Here is a 21744-nt window from a genome sequence, read left to right on the forward strand (position 1 = left end):
CTTCTCTGGAATGCCACGTACTTCGTCATGTGGTTTCTCAGCCTCTGGGTTGAGAGGTCCTCAAAACAGTTCTCCCCTCATTTTATTCATTGTGCGTCTCGCAGTATTTGGTCAACTAGCGTGAGTCTGGTCACCCCCGCTGGGAACACACTACACTAGAAGTCGCAGACACACCAGAGGGTGAGTGTCAGTGTGGGAGCAGAGCATTGTGGGCCCCTGAGGCGGAGGGTGAGAACTTCTTCACAAAGGTGGTGACGTTCGACGTGGCTCTTCAAGGGGGACTCAGTATTTCACACTGAAAGGTCAATGACTGTCCTGGCGGAAGAGGGGTGGGAGGGCACGGGGCCTCGGGGGCTCTGACAACATCGGCGTCAGGTGGAGGTCTGTGCGACCAGCGGGCTATGATGGGCTTGGCCATCAGTGAGGAAGTCTGAGGCCGCCGGTAGGTCCCCACGCGCTCACTAAAGAATTTAGACCTTGTCCCAGGGATTAGCCAGAGTCACTGAAGGTGTTGAAGCAGAGCAGGGTAGGAAGTATGGATCAGAGAGCCCAAGACGAGGGCCGGGAGACAAGCCGTGATGATGGTCTCTGGGCCGGAGAGAGTGGGGAGGCTGGCTTTGTGGGGACACAGAGGAAGGTGACATTTCTGTGACGGAGGTCAACCAAATCCAGACATCTGTTGAGTATAGCGAGAGAAAATGAGGAAAGCATTGGGAATCATGCGGAGATTTTGAATCTGAGAGACTAGAATCAGGAGGTAAGGTCGGACGAGGGCAGGAGTGGGGGCAGGGATGGGACGGAAGTGAGACTGTGGCGGCTTCCGGAAGGTGAGGAAGAGGAGGCAGCAAGTATGGGTGAGTCCTTCATGAAGTTTAGTGGTGAAGAGGAAAAGGGAGGGAGACTCTGAGGGCTAAAGCATTTCTCTAAAATAGGGGAAAGAGCATTTCTGTGAGGAGAGGGGAGGACAGTGGAGAAGGGGAGACTGAAGTGAGCGGCAGAACTGCCATTTATTGAGTGGATCCCGGGAGTCATCCGTGTGTCACACACTGAACACGCATGTGGCATGTCAGGGTCACACTGACCCAGGGAGGTAGGTGTAATCATGCCCATTTTCCAAATGAGGAAACCACCAACCAGTGGATTTCCCCAGGGGTGGGGACTGGCTGAGCAGTGGAACTAGAGAGCATGTTGTGGTGGGGGAGGCGCTCGAGGGCCCAGGAAGGTCTCCCTTTTAGCTTTGGGACTTGGAGCTGTCCATCAGTTCTGGCCAGTGGCCAAGACCAGACGCAAGGGTGTGGGGTTAGATGGCTCGTTCCTGTGAGCTTTGCAGTTACCTAGCATGAGCCAGCTGCAGCGGCTCTCTGCAGGGGTGGAGAGGCTCTCTCTCTGCTTTTCCGCTTCTCAGACCTCTCTGAACATCATATTCAGGAGCGTATGTTTCCCACAGAGCTTGATGTGTGCCAGAAATACCCCGTGTGCCCGTTGCCTTTGTTTTTCACCACTGTCGCTGGAAGAGTCCGTTTTGCCTTCTGCCTGCCCATCTTCGTGAAGCATTGAACTTCAGGAGAGCTACAGCCCACATTTTGCCTCAAAGATTTCTTCTTTGCTTTCTCCCAGTTACCAGGTTGAACCCTAAGCTGATGTTTAGTTTACCTATGGTAATGAGGGATAGGGAACAGCCTTGTGTAATTAAAATCTGAAGATAAGCCCAAAACCATTTTACCCAGTACATCCTTCCCCACCGAGTCTCTGTGCCCATGTTGCTAACAAATAGCAACCTGGCTAATCTGAGGTTCGCCAGTTCTTTATGTGGTGTGTCTCCCCTTGTATAACAGGTTGTGATGAAGCCTTTCAGTCAGTCCAAGGCACCCGAGCTCACTTCCTGGGTCCTTCAAAGGAGGGCGTCTTGGACTTGGGCGGCCAGCTTGACAGATGGCAATAAATCAAAGCTTGCACCTCTTGCTCACGTAGCTCTCTGCTGATGCTGGACAAACACACCTGCCGTCTACCATCAACGTCTAGTGGACTAACTGAATGAATGAATAAGTTTCTAGGCCATCCATTAAAGAAATTTCTGGAACTCATCCGATGCGAAAGACAATTACTATAAAGATTTCCGTGAAGGTGCAGGAGCTCACTACTCTCAATCCCCCTTCCATTTACAATTTGATCACGGAAGACACAAACATAGTCCAATAAGTTACATTTGGGGGAAGATTCACCAAAAAAAGATAGAGTTTATCTGGGATTACATATAAAATTATACTCCTAGGTTTTTCTTTTTAACACTTTCCCAAGTACTATGGTGCAGACTCACAGAGTGAATTTATACTATCATACAGTCAATTCACTTTATCCATAAGGAGCATTAAGCCCAATGAGGATCAAAGACTTGCCTAAACTCTTAGTGAAAGATTGTTCAGAACCAAAATCCATTCAGAGGATCTTAAATTTAAGAGAGGGCTTATTACAGGGATCCCTGGATAGCTCAGTAGGTTAAGCGTCTGACTCTTGGTTTGGCTCAGGTCATGATTTCAGGGTTGTGAGACGGAGTCCCATGTCAGGCTCTGTGCTGAGTACGGAGTCTGCTTGGGATTTTCTCTCTCCCTCTCTCTCTGCCCCTCCCCCTGCTCAAGCATCAACTTTTTAAAAATTTTAAGAGGGTTTGTTACAGAGAAACCTAATGGAAATTAATTGAAAGAGGTTTAGTGAGACCTTGTGGAAACTGACCAGTCCTTGATTAATTCCTCTGACTACCTCCATGGGTCCTTCTGGATTCTTCTCTCTGCTTCCAGAAGCCTCCTTTATGTCCTCTGAAGATTGGCTTTTCTGCTATCCCCTGATCATCCCAAAAGACAGAGTATCTTCCATGCCACCATGACCTTCTAGCTCGGCTTCTCCAGCTGGGCAAGGATCTCCTCAATTGACCCAGCTTGGATCAGATGCCCATCACCCTGGTAAGGAGTGAGATATCCCCCAAGGAGTTGACAAAGGCTTGTGAGTGCAATCACAAGCAAGGAAGGGAGTGATAGCCTTGCTTGATCGCTCCCTGGTCAGGTGCCATCCAAAGATGTACAGTTGACACATTTTAAGAATAATCCAGGGAAGCCTAAGTGTCCATCAACAGATGAATGGATCAAGAAGATGTGGTTTATCTATACCATGGAATACTGCATGGCAATGAGAAACAATGAAATCTGGCCATGTGTAGCAACATGGATGGACCTTGAGGGTGTTATGCTGAGCGAAATAAGTCAGGCAGAGAAGGACAAATATCATATGTTTGCACGTATAGGAGGATTAGGAGGAACTTGACGGAGGAGCAAGGGGGAGAAGAAGGGCGGAAATGGTGGGGGAAAGGGAGAGAGGCAAACCATGAGAGACTCTTGAATGCTGACAAACACTGAGGACTGATGGATGTGGGGGGGAGGGGGGAGGGGCATGGAGGAGGACACTTGTGGGGATGAGCACTGAGTGTTATGTGGAAACTAATTTGACAATAAACTATTTGTAAAAAAAAAATTTAAAAAAAACTATAAGAGAGAGAAAAAAAACAAAGAATAATCCAGGGACACCTGGGTGGCTCAGTTGGTTAAGGGTCTGACTTCAGCTCAGGTCATGATCTCATGGTCTGTGAGTTCGAGCTCCACGTCATGTTCTATGTTGACTGCTCAGAGCCTGGAGCCTGCTTTAGATTCTGTGTCATCCTCTCTTTATGCACTCTGTCTCTCTCTCTCTCAAAAATAAATACTTAAAAATAGGGAGAATAACGAGACAACGAAGAGACAACGAAGAGCACAGCCAGAAAAATGTGGCAGTGAAAGAAAGGGCTTGAAAATTTTGTCACAGAAGAAATGACTGGAGGGACTTGGTACATATAGCCTTGAAGAAGGAAGATTTAAAAGAGATGCAATTCTTTTGTCCAAATATTTGAAGGGCTGGCTTCAGTTTTGAAAGTATTCTGTCTGTGTATGTTTGCAGAGGTCCAGAACTAGTTAACCGACGGGTAAAAATTAAAAGGAGGTAGAGTTTGCTTAAAATTAGGGTCAACATTCTTCCCAATAGAGTTTTCTGGAAATAGGCTGGCCTGTCACGTTTGAGAAGAGATGGGATGATCGCTTGTAAGAAAAACTGTGGAAAAGCTCATAATAGGAATTAAGAGTCGTGTAAAGTTTATTTCAGTTCTGGAATTCTATGGCCCTGCTGCAGGCACATCTGGGTGGCTGGAATCATTGCTGTCACAGGAGTGAAGGCCACTGTGTGTGGTCAATTGGATGGGAGGTATTGGCTGATGCTAAGTGGCCGCAACCCCCCAGAAATGGCAGGTTGCCCTGATCTCCCTTTGGATCCTTTCTATTCTGGGCCTTCTCAGATGTGTTTGAGACAAGCCATCTCAGCTGAGATGCTTGGAGTCATTCATGCCTCCTGACCACCTGCAAGGTCACCATCTGCAGGAGTGGCCGGGGGTTGGGGGAGTAGGTGGGCGGTGTGGAAGGTGGGGCAGGCTGCCCTTCACCCATTGAGTGCTCAAGATATGAAATCGACACCGAGGGGAATGCTTCAGACGTAGCTCATTTGCTTGTAGAGATCAGAAGCCTGTTCGAAGTAGCAGGTTTTAGAAAGAATAAGGGAAAAGTGTAAAGGGACACATTTCAAGGATATAAAAACAGGTATTGCAGCAAACCAAGGAAAGCTGAGCCCCAGGACTCTGGGAAGGGCCAAGCTTTAAGGCCATGGGAACACCACAGCAAGAGTTCACCTCCTTTACATCAGCACCCTGCCGATAGACATACGATGCCAAGCCTCTGCTCCCGGGGGCTTGAGAAAATCGACCTGGTCATCCAGCACAGAGAAAACCAGGGCCCTGAGCAACCCAGCACACTGTGCACTCAACCAGTCCATACTAACATGGAATTCACACTTTTATGGTTTTAACTTCTCTCCTCTTCCTCCATGGTGCCTTTCTCTACGTATCTACCAAGTAATATGACTCCCAATGGATTCAGCCATCCCCAGATACTCGGTCAGCGTGCCTGCTAGCCCAGTGCCTGTGTACAATTCCAAAGAGTTTGGCCAAGGAGATTGACAATCTGGCCTTGATTACTCCTTCTAATTAACTCATTCATGAGTACATTTAACAAATAATTATCAAGTGCTTAATTGTCAGCATAGCTCTCTGCTAGAAACAAACAGGTATAATCTATGGTTCATATCCTCAGGCAGCTCGTTTCCTATCTGGGAAACTAAGACATACGCCCTTAAGCAAATAAGTCCAGTTTCAGGTAATTCCTGAGCATCTCAGAACTATGTGGGTTGAACCAACCTTGTGCTAAAAGAAGTGAGGTCCAACTAATTCAGCACGGTGTGCCAGCTAAGTGAAATCCCAGTGTCTTCCTTCAGCATTGACAGAATCACTCTCTCTGTGGCACTTAACTATAGAGACTTTGAAGTCTTCCGCAATTTATTACACTGAGTCCAAATAAGCAACTTGTAGAATAAAGATTGAGCTCCAGGAAAGATCGGGTACAATCCGGTTAATGGGTGCTGTGCAAGGACAGCCTCTTCCCACGTTCTCCATGCTGCCTGCTATTTCTAGGGAATGATCTTAACCATCCTCGTCAGCTAGCGCAGGACTCAGTGTAAGATTGTCTCCGATCGTCATTGGCCGCAGGACATGGGAGCATCAAGATGGAGCCTCGCACAGACCCTCAGAGCTATAGGAAAGAGAAGCTTCTAGGTGGAATATTTATTTTTTAAGTTTATTTATTTATTGAGAGAGAGAGAGTATACGTGCACATGCATGCGTCGGGGAGAGGCAGAGAGAGCAGGAGAGAGAATCCCGATCACTGTCAGCACGGAGCCCAATGTGGGGCTTGATCTCACGAACTGTTAGATCACGTAGGCGGAATGTTTCCAAACGAGAAAATTACAGGCATGTCTTCGTTGTTTCCATTGTTTTAATTTGTATTTTTAGAAATGGGATTACAAAAGGCACTTTTCCTGGCCCCTTGGAACAGAACTCTTGTGTCCCCCCCCCTCCCCCCCCCCAGCCTTGCCAGGCTGGCCAGCCAGCTCAGCCCCCATGCCTGGCCTCTGCCTTTTACAAAGTGGCCGCTTACTAAGTGGTCCTTCTCTCTTTATCCTCAGTTCATAGTATATCAGCAAGCACTGGTGAGGCTTGCTCTGAGTAGGGCCGAGGCTGAGTGCCATGGGGTAGCCAAAAATAAGAGCCAGCCTACCCTCCGCAAGCTTGAGAGGGAAAAATATGACGTACAGAACAGCTCTAACACAGACAAACTCGTGCTGGAATTTGGATTGAAAGTATATGAAACGTGTTAACTCAAGGGAACATTGATATCTTTCAAAGAAGAAAAAGTCAGGAGATCTAGATAAAAATGGGGGCGGCGGATATGAAGATACAATTCATACTAAAGGAAATCCAAATCCAAGGTAATGGCCTCACGAGAAATAAGAGAAACAGCAATCAAGACAATAATGAGATCCCAGGTTGCATCCATCATATTGGGAGAAAGTATGAAACTGAATAAGGCTAGTTGTTGTTGAAGTTTGAATAAATAGGAGCTTTTTCTCTCTTTTCTTAAAGACTATATTTTGCTTTTTAATTTTTAATGTTTATTTATTTTTTGAGAGACAGAGACAGAGCATGAGTGAGGAAGGACAGAGAGAGAGGGAGACACAAAGTCCGAAGCAAGCTCCTGGCTCAGCTGTCAGCACAGAGCCCAACACGGGGCTCGAACCCATTATCCTGAGATCATGACCTGAGCCAAAGTCGGATGCTCAACCGACTGAGCCACCCAGGCGCCCCTTTTAAGGTTTTATTTTTAAGCAATCTCTACACCCAAGTGGGGCGCGAACTCACAGCTCTGAGATCAAGACTTGCGTTCTCTAACTGAGACAGCCAGACGTCTCAAGAAATAGAAATGTTCATGAAATGGGTGCGGACAATCCAGGGAGCAGTCTGGCAGCATTCATTGAGTCCCATAACTGGGCACAAAACCCAGATAAATCCTGATTATAATAGAATATGTTCAAGGATATCTGCCCAGTGTTATTTGTGGTAGTGCTGAGTGGAGGCCCTGCAATTCTCTAGCAGAAGGAGAGTTGGTATGGGCGTTTGGTGCGGCAATCAGGGTAAGAAAATGGGTGCACGCTCAGCCTAGCCAGAGCTTAATAAACTAGTACTGATTAACGACAATAAGAAGCAGATTGGGATTTATAGCGTAGTGTCGTTTACATACATTCCAAACGTGTTTACAAAATGACCACACCCTCACAGCAGCTACAAAAGTGCCCAGTACAAGGTAGGTTTTCCATAAGTTCTTATTTTGTTGTCCTTCTTAAATATATCTACTAGGCAGCACTACGCATTTTCCAATGATACAAACAAAATGAGATCTGTAACAACGTTTACGTAAATTAAGGATACATGAGCATAAACACAAAAAAATCACGTATTTTTAAGGGCATACACAAATCTAAAAACATATTTCAGGGCATGATTCTTCTGGATGCAGTCATTCAATATTAGAATGAAAGTCCCTGGAGTGAAACAAAATTAATTCATAAATCTCTGTTGTACCCAAGGTCAAATGGCCTCAAGAACACCCACTATGTCCTGGTTTTATATTCACCAGGCAGAATTCTGAAGTCTGAGAGTTTCTTGGATACCTGGTTGACAGAAAAGGCATAAGGAGGGCTTTCCCAAAAGCAACAATGTGAATATTCCATTTATTAGAAAAGGTCTGAGTGGCTCTGAGCAACATAAATTCATATATTGGCATCAGTCTCTTGTGATCTGAGTTATGAAGATCAGTATCCGAAAGCTTAGATGTTTCCTAGTTCCCCCATCTCCCTAAAGCAATGGTTAAATATAGATTTAGGTTCAATTTTGTGTGTTTGTTTGGAAAGAACACTTCATAGGTAGTTCTGTGTACTTCCTAGTGCTCCGCATCAGGGGCACTTAGTGTCTGGTTGAGGCACGGAGAGTGAAATAACACGATGTTTGGGATTCGGTGTAAAATATTTTAGCAAAGGAAGAATGCAAATTTTAAAAAAGAAAATATAAATGTACTGCTACAAAATCTTGATTAAATCTGTTGAGTCTTGTTGGTAGATGTGTGGGGGACTCATAGTATCCTGTGTGTGTGTGTGTGTGTGTGTGTGTGTGTGAAAATTTGAGAGCGAGAGAGAGAGAGAGAGAGAGAGAGAAGTTCTCTTCCCTAATAAAATTGGCAATCTCCCATCTTCTGACTCCTCTTTTCCTATCCAGGCAGTTGCAACATTATCTCACACTTACCATTTTGGTATTCACATTCCTCTTCAATTTTTAACCCCAGAGATTGCTCTTACTTTCTTGGAATTCAGATGATGAATTTAAAAGGATGTTATAGGTTTTCAGCCCGGCTAGGTGTTTTGTAGCAGGAGAGCGTTCAGGTAGTGCAATCGCCCCCCCTCCTTTTTTTTGAAAGGGAGATTTTTAGTTGTGCTTTCAAAATAGTTTTAATTGTTTTCCTAATATACAGGGAATGTATATCATAATCTACATAGTGGCTATCTTCTTATCAAATATCTTACAGATACATGCTATAAATGAATGATAGTAACCCCTGTCTTAGAAAAAAATCCAACTACATTTCCTACTTTAACAATCTTTATACAAATAGGCTAACACAGTGATTTTTTTTTTTTTTTTTTTTTTTTTTTTTAGCATTACCTGGTATTTTGGTTTACTTTTACCTCAGGAGCAGTGAGTGTATAGCACTTAGTTGAGTAAGGTCCTAGGACTGTGTCATCTTCAACTGAGTGGAGTCTAAGAGGTTACAAAGTATTATCTCATTTTACCCACAGAACAGCCTTATAGCACAGCAGGTATTGTCATCGTGTATTTACAGATGGAAAGACTGAAGCCCAGAGACAAGGAAAAGCAGCAAGACTCACCCGCTAAATGCCAGAGCCAAGATTGGGCTCTCAGTCTTCCACCATCCTACAGCATTTGTCCTCCAAAAATCCAAACTGTCTTCTCACAGTGATTATTAGTGTATTCATTTGCAGACTCTAAAGCATCTAAGCCCTAAAAGAAAAAAAAAAATAAAAGGATAACAATAACTTCAAAACCCAAAGAGTGGAGTGGATCCCCCTGTTTTAGACCAAAATAATGAAAATAAAAGTCAGAGTGGGTGGTGAAAAGAATAAATCTGAAGGGAAAAAATCATCTTCTTCAGGTTTAGGGTGACTATCAACTATCTATTCCCTCTCCTGTGTGTTTAGAAAAAAATACTGCAAATACACACATATTCTTCAGACAGGGGTGCTCCTCTACAGCTGGCTGGCCGGTCTTTGCCTGCTTTGTCATTTTCATCCAAACATAAATCTGGGGTTGGGGAGATATTCGTGGCTGGGTCAAAAAGACAGCTTTGGTATGAACTCTTTATACTTGATTCGCCTCTGCATTTGTCTGTGTAGTTTTGCCAAGCATTTTAATAGTTTCATTGAGTATTCTTTATTCTTTTCTGGGAAAAAAAAAAAGCAATTCAGGGCAGTGATAGGAGGAGCACGGAATATGGAATGCCTCTGTCTTCCCTAAAGACTTTGGACCCCCTTCCCATAGTAGATGCAGAAGGAAGCCTTGACCTCTGACTTGCAAATAGTTGGGGATATGTTCCTGGTAGTTTACCACGGTCTTTCTTTGCCTTTAGACTGTGATTTAAATTCCTGTTCAGTCCCTGTTTAGTAGATAATGAAAGTATTAGATTGGAGGGAAATTGTTCGTTCCTGGTAGACAACAGGGTGACATGGAGGCGATATAACTTCATTTGCAAATTGATTTTTAAGTAACTCATTTATTTAATAATTCTTATCCCATACCTTAAAAGATCTTTACATTTATCGTTAGAAAGTAAAATGTAAGCTATGGGTCGGTTAAGCGTCTGACTCTTGGTTTGGGCTCAGGTCATGATCTCACAGTTGGGTTGGAGGCCCACATCGGGCTCTGCACTGACAGTCTAGAGCCTGCTTGGGATTCTCTCTCTTTCCCCCCCTCTCTGCCCTCCCACCCCCTGGCCTCAAAATAAACAAATAAATAAAACTTAAAAAAAAAAGAGTACAGAAAAATATAAAGAAAAAAATAAAAAGCCACCCACACTACTATCTTCTACTACACCCCCCTAAAATGTTTATTAAATAAACTTTTGCTGCTTTTTCTATGTGGTTTTATTTCTCCCCAAAATTTGGGTTTATTATATATAACTATAATAAAATGTATATAAAAATAAGTTTTATATTTGTAAATAAATATAAAATAAAATTATATATAATTTTTTAGAACTTCCTTCTTATATGTGTTATATAGCAGGCATTTCCCCGTGATTGCCATTCTCATGGAACATAAATCTTAAAAAACTTCAAGTTATTCCAATGTAAAGATGTGTCATAATTTACTGGACAAGACCCATACTGCTCAACTTGTTTCAGTTATTTTTGTACGTTAATCAAGTCACCATGTACGTTTTACCCTTGTATCTTTGTGAGCGGGTTGGATTACATCTTTACCATAATTTCCTAGAAAAGAAATCACTGGAGCAAGAGAGGCACAATTTTGAGGTTCTCAGTATGTCTTTAATTTTTTTTTTTTCCCGGAAACAAGTTACCAAGTTCCACGTCCACAGGCCGTGGACGAGAGGGCTTGGTTCCCTGGGCCCTCCTGTTCATTGGTTTAATCCTTTTCTCTGCCACAGGAAAGGAGGGGCCCTGAGGTCACGTGCCCACCCCACTCATAGCAGGATAGAGGTGGGTCACCACTCTGTTTCTCCGAGACCTCCATCCACAGGAGCATGGTGGGGGGAAGGGGGTGCCTGGAGAACTCTAAGTGTTCTGGGAAGATCCTCCCCAGTCCTTTCCTCACTAGCCAGCCCTGCTGACCACAGGACCAACCACTATTTTTTTTTTTTTTAATGTTTATTCGTTTTTGAGAGCGAGTGCTCGAGCAGGGGAGGGGCAGAGAGAGAGAGGGAGACAGAGACAGAAAATCCCAAGCAGTCTCTGTGCTGCCAGTGCAGAGCCTGACTCGGGGCTCGAACTCATGAACTGGGAGATCATGACCTGAGCTGAAGTAGGACAACCGACCATCAGAGCCCCTCAGGTGCCCCCCAGGACCACTCTCATCCTAAACTCAGTTTCAGGACATGAAAGAGGGCTAGCTCGTATTTCATCCAGCTCCACCTCTCCTTTTACATGGAAATTCCCCTCCATTCCTGCTTGATTCTTCTGTGTGCCAAGATGAAGGCAGCTTCTAAAGGCCTCAAGAGGAGTCCGCCTCCAGCAAAGCTTGGAAAGAACAGAAGAAGGACAAGGAATTGCTGTCCAGATGTCCTTGCTTCCGTCCAGCGTGCTTACCCACGCCCTTCACCAGGCTCTCGAAACTTCTCCAGGTAAGAGGTCGGGATAAGAGGCCTCTCATTCTGCTGAGGAGGAAGATGCTGAGAGAGAACAGAACAAAACAAAACCAAACCCCACAAAACTGTTATTTTCCTTCCAAGATGGGAATTTCAAGGCGAGTAGGAAGGGAGAATGGACAGGGAGAGAACATGTAAGTACAGTAATGAATGTGGGACGGAGTCGTCCTTACACGTAACTCAAGGCTGCCGTCCAAACTGCAGGAAGTCAAGGGAAGCACTTCCGATCCCTAGATCTTTCTCTGGCACTCTCGTTCACAGCAGATGGGGGTGTTACACAAGGGCTTCACTCGATACCAACTGCTTTAGGAGTCAGAGTTCTGGGATCCTTTAATTAAAGTATCAAGACACAGGGTTAAGATGAAAGGCTTAGCAGAAATGTGGACTGCGCCCAGCACTGCCGGTGGTCTGCTTGGAACCAGTGAAGGCACAGGAGGGTCCTGTCCCAGCTCGCGCGTGTGGGGGTCTCGCTTTAACGTCTGGTTGGGGGCTTGGGGGACAGTGTCAGGTGGAGAGCCTGGGTGGGAGCTCTGGGCTGAGCTCCTGGAGACTGAGCCCCACTACCCTTGAGAAGCGTCTGTATGTGGATGTCTCTAGAAATACCCCGGTTGCCCAGGAAGCAAGAGGGTGGCTGTCCCGGGCTCAATCACACAGCACACCTGCCAGTCACCCAGCCCGTGTGTTCTCAGCCTCTGGATGGATGAGCTTTCCCAGGGCCCTCGCGGCTCTCAGGATTTACCCTGTGTGCTTTCATTTCTCTGAGTCCGCTAGGCACAGGTTTCCATCCTGGGGCTCCTATACCTTGGACCATATCCGTGATCCTGGAACTAAAAGCCCCAAGATATCTTTTTAAAGAGAAATATATATTTGTACTTATATATTCTTATAACATACGCTTATATCTAAGTATGAATGTGAATCTACCTCCTACTGAAAGGCTGCCTGATGGTGAAGAATCCACCACACATGTAGTCAGAGACCACCCCGCTCATATGCATGGTAAGACCAGCCTCCAGTGGTCTGCAGATGCTAATGAGTTGCCTAAATAGCAACGATCTAGATTTCACATGCTCTGACCACCGCCCCCCACCCCCACACCAATACACAGAATACAGGACTTTCGTCCCCTGCACCAGGCTCCAAGGGCATCTGTGGGCCCTGAGAGGCATCTCACAGGTGCTCATAACAGCCCTGCCATTGTTCTACTTACTCCCCACCAACTCCACTGATGGTCAAGGTCTATGCCCCCCACCCTCAAGAGAACATCCAAGTCCTCCCTGAGTGCCCTGAGCCCCACATTAGTGGAGGTGACAGCCCTCTCCTGCTCTGTGATTCCTCCTCCCTCAAAGTAGAACCCCGTCCCCTCGAACCCCATGAATCAACTCCTACAGCCCAACCTCAAGACCTTCCCACCTGGAGACTGAACACAGATTTATAATGCTGAGCTAGAGACCGTTCCAGACGCAAGTATCACCATGGCTTCCCCATTTCAGCTTCTCCCCCAGCTACCTGCTTCCCTCCCTCTTCAGCTGAGACTCCACCCAAATTCATGCCACCTGAAGCCATGAGTCTTCTTGTCAGGTTTGCATCCTGGCTCACATCCAGATTAGGACCCAGGTGACATTCCTACCTTTGGGCTAGTCAACAACAAGTAGATAGTAAATTGAGTCGAGGAGTAGAAATACTCTCTTGTAGCACCTCCTTTCCTTGAATTTTGGGACAGCACCTTCTTCAGAGGTAACTATTCAGGGACTATCACTGGGCTATCTCTTTAATTCTGTAAGTATGTGCATGTCAACGAATCCAGAATATCGCATGGATACTCTGTGTGAAAATGATCAGCAAAGGGGAGTCGATTTTGTTCTTCCAGTGATCTAGGGTCAGATGAGATCTTATTAAATTTAATCAGCCAGATGTTTGAAAATGAAAAGTTGTTTTTTAATTATGAAAGAGTTCTGTGGGCTCTCTGACTGGCCTGTGCCCTTGGCAAGGTTTCCTGGAAAGAGCCTGACCTCTGGCCTCTGATCTTGATCCTCCCCTTACACTACCTGAGTGCTCCTGGGTAATTCATGTCACTTTTCCGAGTTTCTGTTTTCTCACCTCGAACCGAAAAATCTTGCTGGATTATTGTAAGAATTGGAGACTTCATAGGCACTCAGTAACTGGTCGCCCTTGGAGCTATTATTTAGTCTGGGAATATTTTTCAGAGAAGAACTAGATGAACCATATGTTTATCAACGGCTCCACATCTGTCTTTGAAATATGACTCTCTCTGCTTCTCACACACATATGTCTGCACACACATGCATACACACACAGACACACACACATGTGGGAAGGAGCATGGATTCCAGACCCAGGCTTCCAGGATTTGAGTCCTGGGACCATAGACCCTCTTCTCTTGTGACTTTGGCCACTTAATTGATTAGTTCTTCTCCCTCATCTGTTAAATGAGGGCTGTTGTAGTGGTCGTGAGAATGAAATGAGTTAATATATTTAAACCATTATAAGAGTCGCTAGCACAGAACAAGGCCCAGCGCATAAAAGAGCACACCGGTTAACGATTATTATTAATGCTATTATTCATTATTCTCCTGGCAGGGGAGGGGGTTTGAGGGGGGACTCTGACAGTGAGAAACCTGAATTTCAATTCTCATTTTCACCACTGACCTCTGTTCTGTAACCTCCTATACACTTCTTCCTTTCATTTATGCATCTGCTTCTCTCTCCAGAAGAGCTGGTACCAGTGGGTGTGTTGGGCTCACCTCTTCTAGCCACAGAACAAACCATTTCCCGAAGAGATTCGGAAACAGTACAGAAACAGTCTCTTGGCTTCAGGTGGCCCCGTGGAAAGAGAGGACCACCCCTCTCTCCCGGAGACCTATCTATCAGCACGGTTAGCAAAGGAAGGGGAAGTCATTGCCTGGAGAGTGAACATCACCTCAGTCGATTCTGACCGCCTTGGCAGAGTGTCCCTCATGAGGAGACCAAGGAAGGCTGCTCGACCAATGAAGACCAGCTGTCACCACAGCAAGGCTGGCTCTGACTGACCTTCTGTCCGCCCGGTCTGTCAGCAATCCATTAGCAGTCCCACAAGTGACCCTGGCCGTATTGCATCTCCACTTAACGGGGCTCTTGGGAGTATACATGGATCAAGAACGATGGCGGCCCAGGCCAAGTGGAAGGGTGAGAACTATCATGGCAGCCAGGCAGCCAGGCAGCTGAGTAACAAGTGGTGTGGAGGATGAGCCTTACGGGCACACAGGAGAAGGTGCTGGGGCAAAGGAAGGGGCACTGTGGGGGCAGAGAGAAAGAAAGACTGATGGACCAGGCTCCTCTTACCTTTGGCTCATCCTTGGGAGACCAGTCAAAGAAAGCAGGAAGAGAAGCTAGTTTCCTTTGACTTCCCTAAAGCAAGCGTTCTTCAGAAAAGAGAACAGTGAGCCTAGTTAGGGTGGATAAACTATCTGATGTCCATCCAGAGAGCTGTCTATTAATGGATGTAAAATGGAAAGATGAATCACTGGGACCGATTAATATTTATGAAGAGCCGAATGAGGCAGAGTGAAAAAGACCCCTATGTTGGACAAGAAGGGAAATGGGGAAAATGGATTTGTTTGGGTAAGGTTTCTGTTTTGATTACTGAGTAAGCTTATAGGGCAGGAATGTAGGAGAGAAAAATAACATCTGTATCTAGAAGTTATTAGCTTTGTGCACAAAAGTTCCGAGGGTGCCTACTTTTTGCGTGCCATTCTGTCTTAAAAATAACTTTGATTCTGTAGAGGCAGTTGTGATGGAAAACGCGCTCTGAAGGATAAGCAAGTTTCTTGTGAAAAGAATCCAAGCTATTAAAACTACAGTTAAGAAATGTAAAAAAGTTACTGATTTTACTCCTTCAGATGAAGAGAAATTTATAAGCAGGAGAGAAATTATGGATAGAGGCAAGTTCTGACGACAGTAGTTCAGACACAAGAACTCTCATTACACCAGAGCGAGAGGAGACTGCTTCGGGAAATTTCTGAAAGGTTAAATAGGAAAGCTGAGCCTCAAAATCCTACTGTGATGAAAATAAATGCAGAAGACGTGTTCGAAAGGAGCTACATTGTGTAATCATCAAAGGGAGGACAAAGAGAAGGGAACTTGAAGTCCCAAATAAATAACAGCACCCAGACCATAAAGGACTCTGAATATAGGGGTGCCTGGGTGGCTCAGTCAGTAAAGCGCTCGATTCTTGATTTCGGCTTAGGTCATGATCTCAGGGTTTGTGAGTTCGAGCCCCACATCAGGCTCTGTGCTGAGGGTGGGGAGCCTGCCCGAGATTCTGCCTCCCTTTCCCTCTGCCCCTACCCTTCTCGTGCTCTCTCTCAAAATAAATAAACATTAAAAAAAAAAAGACACTGAATATAGTGCACAGGAACTCAGAAGGTGTGGAAAGATAAGTCAGAAGCCAAAACTCAGTTACCATTATCACGCAAAGGAACATTACTCTTAGTAAAAATAAATGACTTAGCATGTGACCAATACTGCTTTTCTTAAGTACTGCAGAGAAAAGGCTGATAATCACCCCCTATCAAGGGTTTTAAGCCCATTTACGTGAGCCTTAGAAGTAGGAGACTAGAAATGCTTACTGGCCATTGTTATCTTTCAAGGAGCTGAAGCAAACTGACCTTACACACTGGAGTTCGTTAGCACTCGCCAACACAGATTACAACATACAGGGAGGAATTCTCCTCAGGACATTAAGCAATATTTGCAAATGTGTGCAGGTAAGTGTTGACTATTTGATCACTCTGACCAGGAAATGGTTCTCCGCAATGGTGTGATCCCTTTTGCAAAGTGGAAAGCATGAACGTTATCGTCACCGGCTCATCGTGGGGGAGACGGGCTGGAAGGGACCGGCAAAGACTGCAGCTCTTACAGGAAGAACTAGAAATCCATCTGACAACAAATGTTTGTTAAGCACTACGCTGTGTCAGGCACACGAAAAATAGTACCTCCATGGTTAATGAGGCCTTTCAGAAGTATGTCTTCAATTAATTTGCCCGATTTCAGTGACGTGGGTAATGATTACCCTCTTCGTCACTGAGGGGACAGGAGATTTGAAGAGGTTAATTGAGCTGTAGACCTCCTAATTTCTAGTTCTCTGTCCTTCGTGGGTACTTTCTAGGTTTAGATTTTGGCTCCATGGCTTCTTGGCTGAGTGACTCCAGAGAACCCCGCATTCTCACTTGTTAAAATGGAAACACGGAACATCTACCACATAAGGTTGCTGTAAGGATCAAATTGTCAAAATGCCAGACGTGGTGCCTGGCACATAGTAGGTCCTCAGCAAATGTTGGTGTCTCTCCTTTTCCTTAACTGATGTCCAGCTGTCCACCACAGATAGCACCATCCAGTGGGGATAACACAGAGCGGTGTCCCAATGCGAAACGAGGTGACCAGCCAGCCAGGGCTCTGGGGTCAGGCATGGGAGTCCCCTTGGGCCGGCGGGGTGTTGTGTGAGGCCTGGGAGACATAGGGACTTGGACCGAGCTTAGGGGAGGAACGAGATTTGCATGGAGAGACGGGCAAAAGTTGAGCCCGTAGAGAGAACAAAGGCAGAAAGCAGGTAGAGACGGGCTGTGTGTGTGAAGGACCCCAGTGGCTAACCAGTTTGCTAGGCGGTGGGCTAATGTTGAGGAGCGGAGGAAGGGCCAGTAGTAGCCGAGGCTCTTGTGTGAGGAACTTCCACGCTCAAGGGTTTTGACTTCATCCGACAAGGTAAGGGGGGGGTAAGTTAGGTTTTGTCAATTTGGAGCTCATCTATTAAGATAAATTTGGTGCCAGTATGTAGAATGGACTGTCAAGGAAGAGGTAGAAAAACAGAGAAATTTTATATTTTATACACACACACACACACACACACACACAGCCTTTTTCATTACAATATATATATAATCTACTAATCCCATTTTCAATGGCTTGGACATTAATTTTACTCTTGTAATCGATTACAGAGGTTTAAAATTGCTGTGTTTTTTTGCTTTTGTGACATATTACGGTTGTATCTAGAATTCATTTGCTGTTAAATCAAGAATAAAACCCTCAATTACACTGTTGTTCCTCCGGTAAAGCGTAATCTACTTTCAGGCTCTCCCTTTGCCATAAACTCTCCAGGAATGAAACTCGATGAAAAGCAGACACTCACTGCATACGACAATAATTAAATCTCTCCTTGGCAAGTAAAAGAGCAGGACTGAAGGGACAGGTCATTTGGGAGAAAGAAAAGCAGACTTTAATAGGTCAGCACATCATCCTGAAGTTTGGTACCCGCGATCTATTTTGGGGTACAGGATTCTGATCTGTTTTTTTTTAATTTTTTTAATGTTTTATTTATTTCTGAGAGAGAGAGAGAGAGGGACAGAGTGAGCAGGGGAGGGTCAGAGAGAGAGGGAGACACAGAATCTGAAACAGGCTCCAGCACAGAGCCCGATGCGGGGCTCGAACCCACGAACCGTGAGATCATGACCTGAGCTGAAGTCGGACACTTAACCGACTGAGCCACCCAGGCACCCCAGGATTCTGATATGTATTTGAGACAAACCGAAATCCGGCAAGTACCCCAAATTATGGTATGAGTTTGTATTTTCAGAATGCAGGCTGGAAGGCCAAGATCAAGGTGTCAGCAACTTGCTTTCTCCCAGGGCCTCACTCCTTAGCTGGTAGGTGGCCGCTCTCTCTGTGTGTCCTCATCTGGTCTTTCTTCCTTCAGGTCTCTCCCTCCTTCAATAAAAACACCAGCCCTATAGGATTAGGGTCCACCTTTATGACCTCATTTAACTCTAATTACCTCCTTAGAGACCCCATCTCCAAACACTGTCATGTTCTGTGTTATCGGGGGTCAGAACCGCAACGTATGAATGGGGGCTGTGGAGGAGGAGACACAATTCAGCCCCATAGCAGGCCTTAAACAGAGTTAGGGCTGTGACTCGGCTGTCCACCCAGGTGGAGATACAAACGAGAAACAGCAGGGAGCTGTTAGCGGTGCACACGCGGGGCCGCGGCCCCAGCCCCGTGCGGGTTGGAGGGCACTCAGGAGCCTGACACCCAGCACTGGCCTCCCGCAAGTGTGAACAGCATTCCTCCGAATCCCGTTGCTTGCTTGGAGATATTTCTACGTGTCCCCGGTTTTGGGGAAGGGAGCCCTGTGTTCCCTGCGCCCTGCCTCCCTGTTGCCCGAAAAGCACATGATGGAAAACCCCGCCTGAGCTGAGGACAGAGTGAGGGCGAGCGGGCTCTCCGGGCTCCGAGCCGATTTAGGTTGTGGTTGGTGGCTGGAGTGATTGGGCCTCTCCTTGGTGATTGGTATGATCTGGAGGTTGGCGTCGTTAAGGAGAGGTTTTTGTGATGACTTCAGAAAATTACTGTAAATAAGATGGTATTTAGCTGTTTTTAATTTTATACAGCTCATTAGATCATGGTCAAATGAAAACCTTGACATTTGGGGCAGGAAGCATGTGGCAAGTGGGGGTGGGTGGACTTCAGTCAGGGCTGCTGCCCCCAGTGAAAGTCATTGAAGGGTCCTACAGAAGGGGGGCGCGCAGAAGGGGGTCTTTCGAAATCAATGCTAGTGCTTTCCTCTTCCCGACAAAGTTCTCTACTCCATAAACTCCGTGCTGCTGGTCGATACAGGCAGGAACGGAGGAGGCATTGGGGGATGGGAGGGTGGACTCTTTAGGACACGTGGGAGATAGACGTGCGGTGGAGGCAGTGTTCTGATTAGATCAGCCCAGTGGAACACGCTGTCCTCACTCTGTGGCCCTTGGCCCTGGATGTCAGATGTACATAAAGCCTTGACATGCCTACAGCCAGGCTGCACCGCTTGGGCAAAGCTCTAAGTGTTTCTCCGGATGGTTCAGGAAAAGGCAGAGAGTTTTTCTGGGTTGCTGTACCCTTGGCCCAAAAAAGCAGTCACCCAACATTGAGCTGCAAAAAAGTGTAGACCTCTTGGTACATAATCTCAAGAAGAGCTTTGAGTTGCATGCGTATCTGGGCGACAAAATCCCACTGGTGATCCGTCCTGCATTGGAAAAAGGGGTATTGGTACAGCAGCTAAGAGTATGGGCTTTAAGGTCAGAGGACCTAGATTTAGATCCAGGCTCTGACACATTCTTGCTGAGTGACCTCGGGCAATGAGATACCCTCTCCAGGCGCTAGGATAGCACCTACCTCCTGGTAGTGTTGTGAGAGACACTCACACCAGGGCTGTACAGTGACAGGCACATGGGACAAAGAAAGCTCCTGGTCATGATTTTGAACAAAGCCTCCTTAGGACACTTCACAGGGGTTGAGGGAGAGAGGAGACGGGGAGGGAGGAGGGCAAGCGCATCTGCGTATACTTACCTAATCATGGTATCCAGCTGGGGAAGGACAAACTCGCTCTTAGGAAACATCGCTGTAAACACTAGATAATATTAAAACTCTCTTCGCAGGGCTTAGGAGACACACCACACATTTAGTTCCTCTCCAAGTAGAATATGTTGCATTTCCCTTTCTCTGACACTCTAGGGCCTTGAAAAAGTCAGGAAACACCTTTACATGCCTTGGCTCAGACTCGCCTTCCTGTCCTCTTCGTCTTGACGACTGTCCCCGGCCTGGAGTAACTGGCCAGGCGGCCCCAGCCCCTCCGGGTGAGAACTGCTGTCGCCAGAAATCTCTCTGCCAAGCGGTTGCCTCAAAACTTCTGGGAGTTTTGTTTTGTTTTTTTAATTTTGTTTAATGTTTTATTTATTTCTGAGAGAGAGACAGCACGAGCAGGGGAGGGTCAAAACTTCTGGGAGTTTAGGCCGTAGAGCAAGCCTCTGGGGATGTCTTACAAAGACACTTGCAGGTTTGAAAGAGATGGTCATGCACGAGTCTGGAGAAGCAGACCCTCAGGTAGGCCGTGAGGAGGCAACGAGAAAGCACAAAGCACGAGAGGAAGAAAGCAGCGGATGGTGGATGGGAGTGCGGGGGAGGGGAGAGAAAGAAAAGAACAACAGCACTTTCAAAGGCTGCTGCTAAGAAAGAGAAAACCAGTGAAGGGAGCCTTTGCATGTCAATATATATATATAAAACACAAACCTTCGCAGCAACCAGGAGAAATTTAACGTGCAGAAAAATACACACGCCGGGATGTTAAATGCAGCAGGACACAGGATTGTAAACATGGGATGATCACAGCAATGTGAAAACCAAATAAAACCCGACAATGAATCGACAGAAAAACATCCAGGGTGTTGGCAGTGACGGTGGTCTTTGGGAGGTCGGGGGTGGGGTGGAGGTGGGGGGATAATTTTCTACTTCTTCTATAGCGTAAAGAATAGGTTTGTTTTAATGTCCCTTTTGCCCGAGGCTGCATGCATCACCCGCAGCCAGGCGACCGGCAGTCCTGAGAGCTGTGGAGGGCCTGTCCCTCTTTGTCATATGTCACTCGCCCTTTCTTGGACCAGCCTCTATCTCTTCTCCTTGCCACGCTCAGTCCTATTCTGGAAGATGTGCTTTCCTCTTCGGATCTTCCTGCATTTCCCATTCTCCTCCTCCTTCGCCTTGTTTGGCTATGTTTTCGCGCATCCTCCCTGCCATTCCCTTGGTTCTGGGTCCTTCCTCTAGTCCACCGTCTCTCCCCTGCCCTCAGGATAAAGTTCCAGCTCCTTCCGGCTCCAAGAGCCTCCTCGCTTGCCCTTCTGCGTGCTCCACCCCAGCAGGCTTCCAGCCTCGTCCTTAGGCTTTGGCAGCAACCTGTGACTATGTCTACCACAGCACTTAGCACATTTACCAGAAGTGTCTGTTTCTTACCCATCATGTCCCCCAAACTCGAAAGTCTCTAAGGGAAAAGACCATGTCTTAGTCATGGCTGCACCCCCCGTTCCGACTACAGTCCGTGGCACATGATTCGTTTCAATAAATGCTGACCCTCCTGCCAAAACTTAGCCACGGCTGCCCTCTGAACGCAGTCCAAACCCTTAACCTGACTTTCAGGAACACCCAAAGGCTGACTTGAATCTACCTGTGCTGTTTTTTTTGTTTTGTTTTGTTTTTAATATTTTTATTTCTAGGAGAGAGAGAGAGACAGCATGAGCAGGGGAGGGTCAGAGAGAGAGGGAGACACAGACTCTGAAATAGGCTCCAGGCTCTGAGCTGGCAGTCAGCACGGATCCCGACGCGGGGCTCGAACCCACGAACCGCGAGGTCATGACCTAAGCGAAAGTCGGATGCTTAACCGACTAAGCCACCCAGGCGTCCCTGTCCAAAA

At 46.3% G+C, this 21744-nt stretch overlaps 1 long non-coding RNA gene across 1 annotated transcript; it reads left to right on the top strand.

Moving 5' to 3' along the window:
• Nucleotides 1-380: 380 nt before the first annotated feature.
• Nucleotides 381-2084, top strand: LOC120241832. Its single transcript, XR_005530961.1, has 4 exons — nt 381-442; nt 933-1090; nt 1448-1624; nt 1836-2084. It is a non-coding gene; the product is annotated as an uncharacterized LOC120241832 (long non-coding RNA).
• The last annotated feature ends 19660 nt before the right edge of the window (nt 2085-21744 follow it).

The sequence above is a fragment of the Hyaena hyaena genome, unplaced genomic scaffold, assembly GCF_003009895.1.
Source record: "Hyaena hyaena isolate Hyena2069 unplaced genomic scaffold, ASM300989v1 scaffold_288, whole genome shotgun sequence".
Lineage (NCBI taxonomy): Eukaryota > Metazoa > Chordata > Mammalia > Carnivora > Hyaenidae > Hyaena > Hyaena hyaena.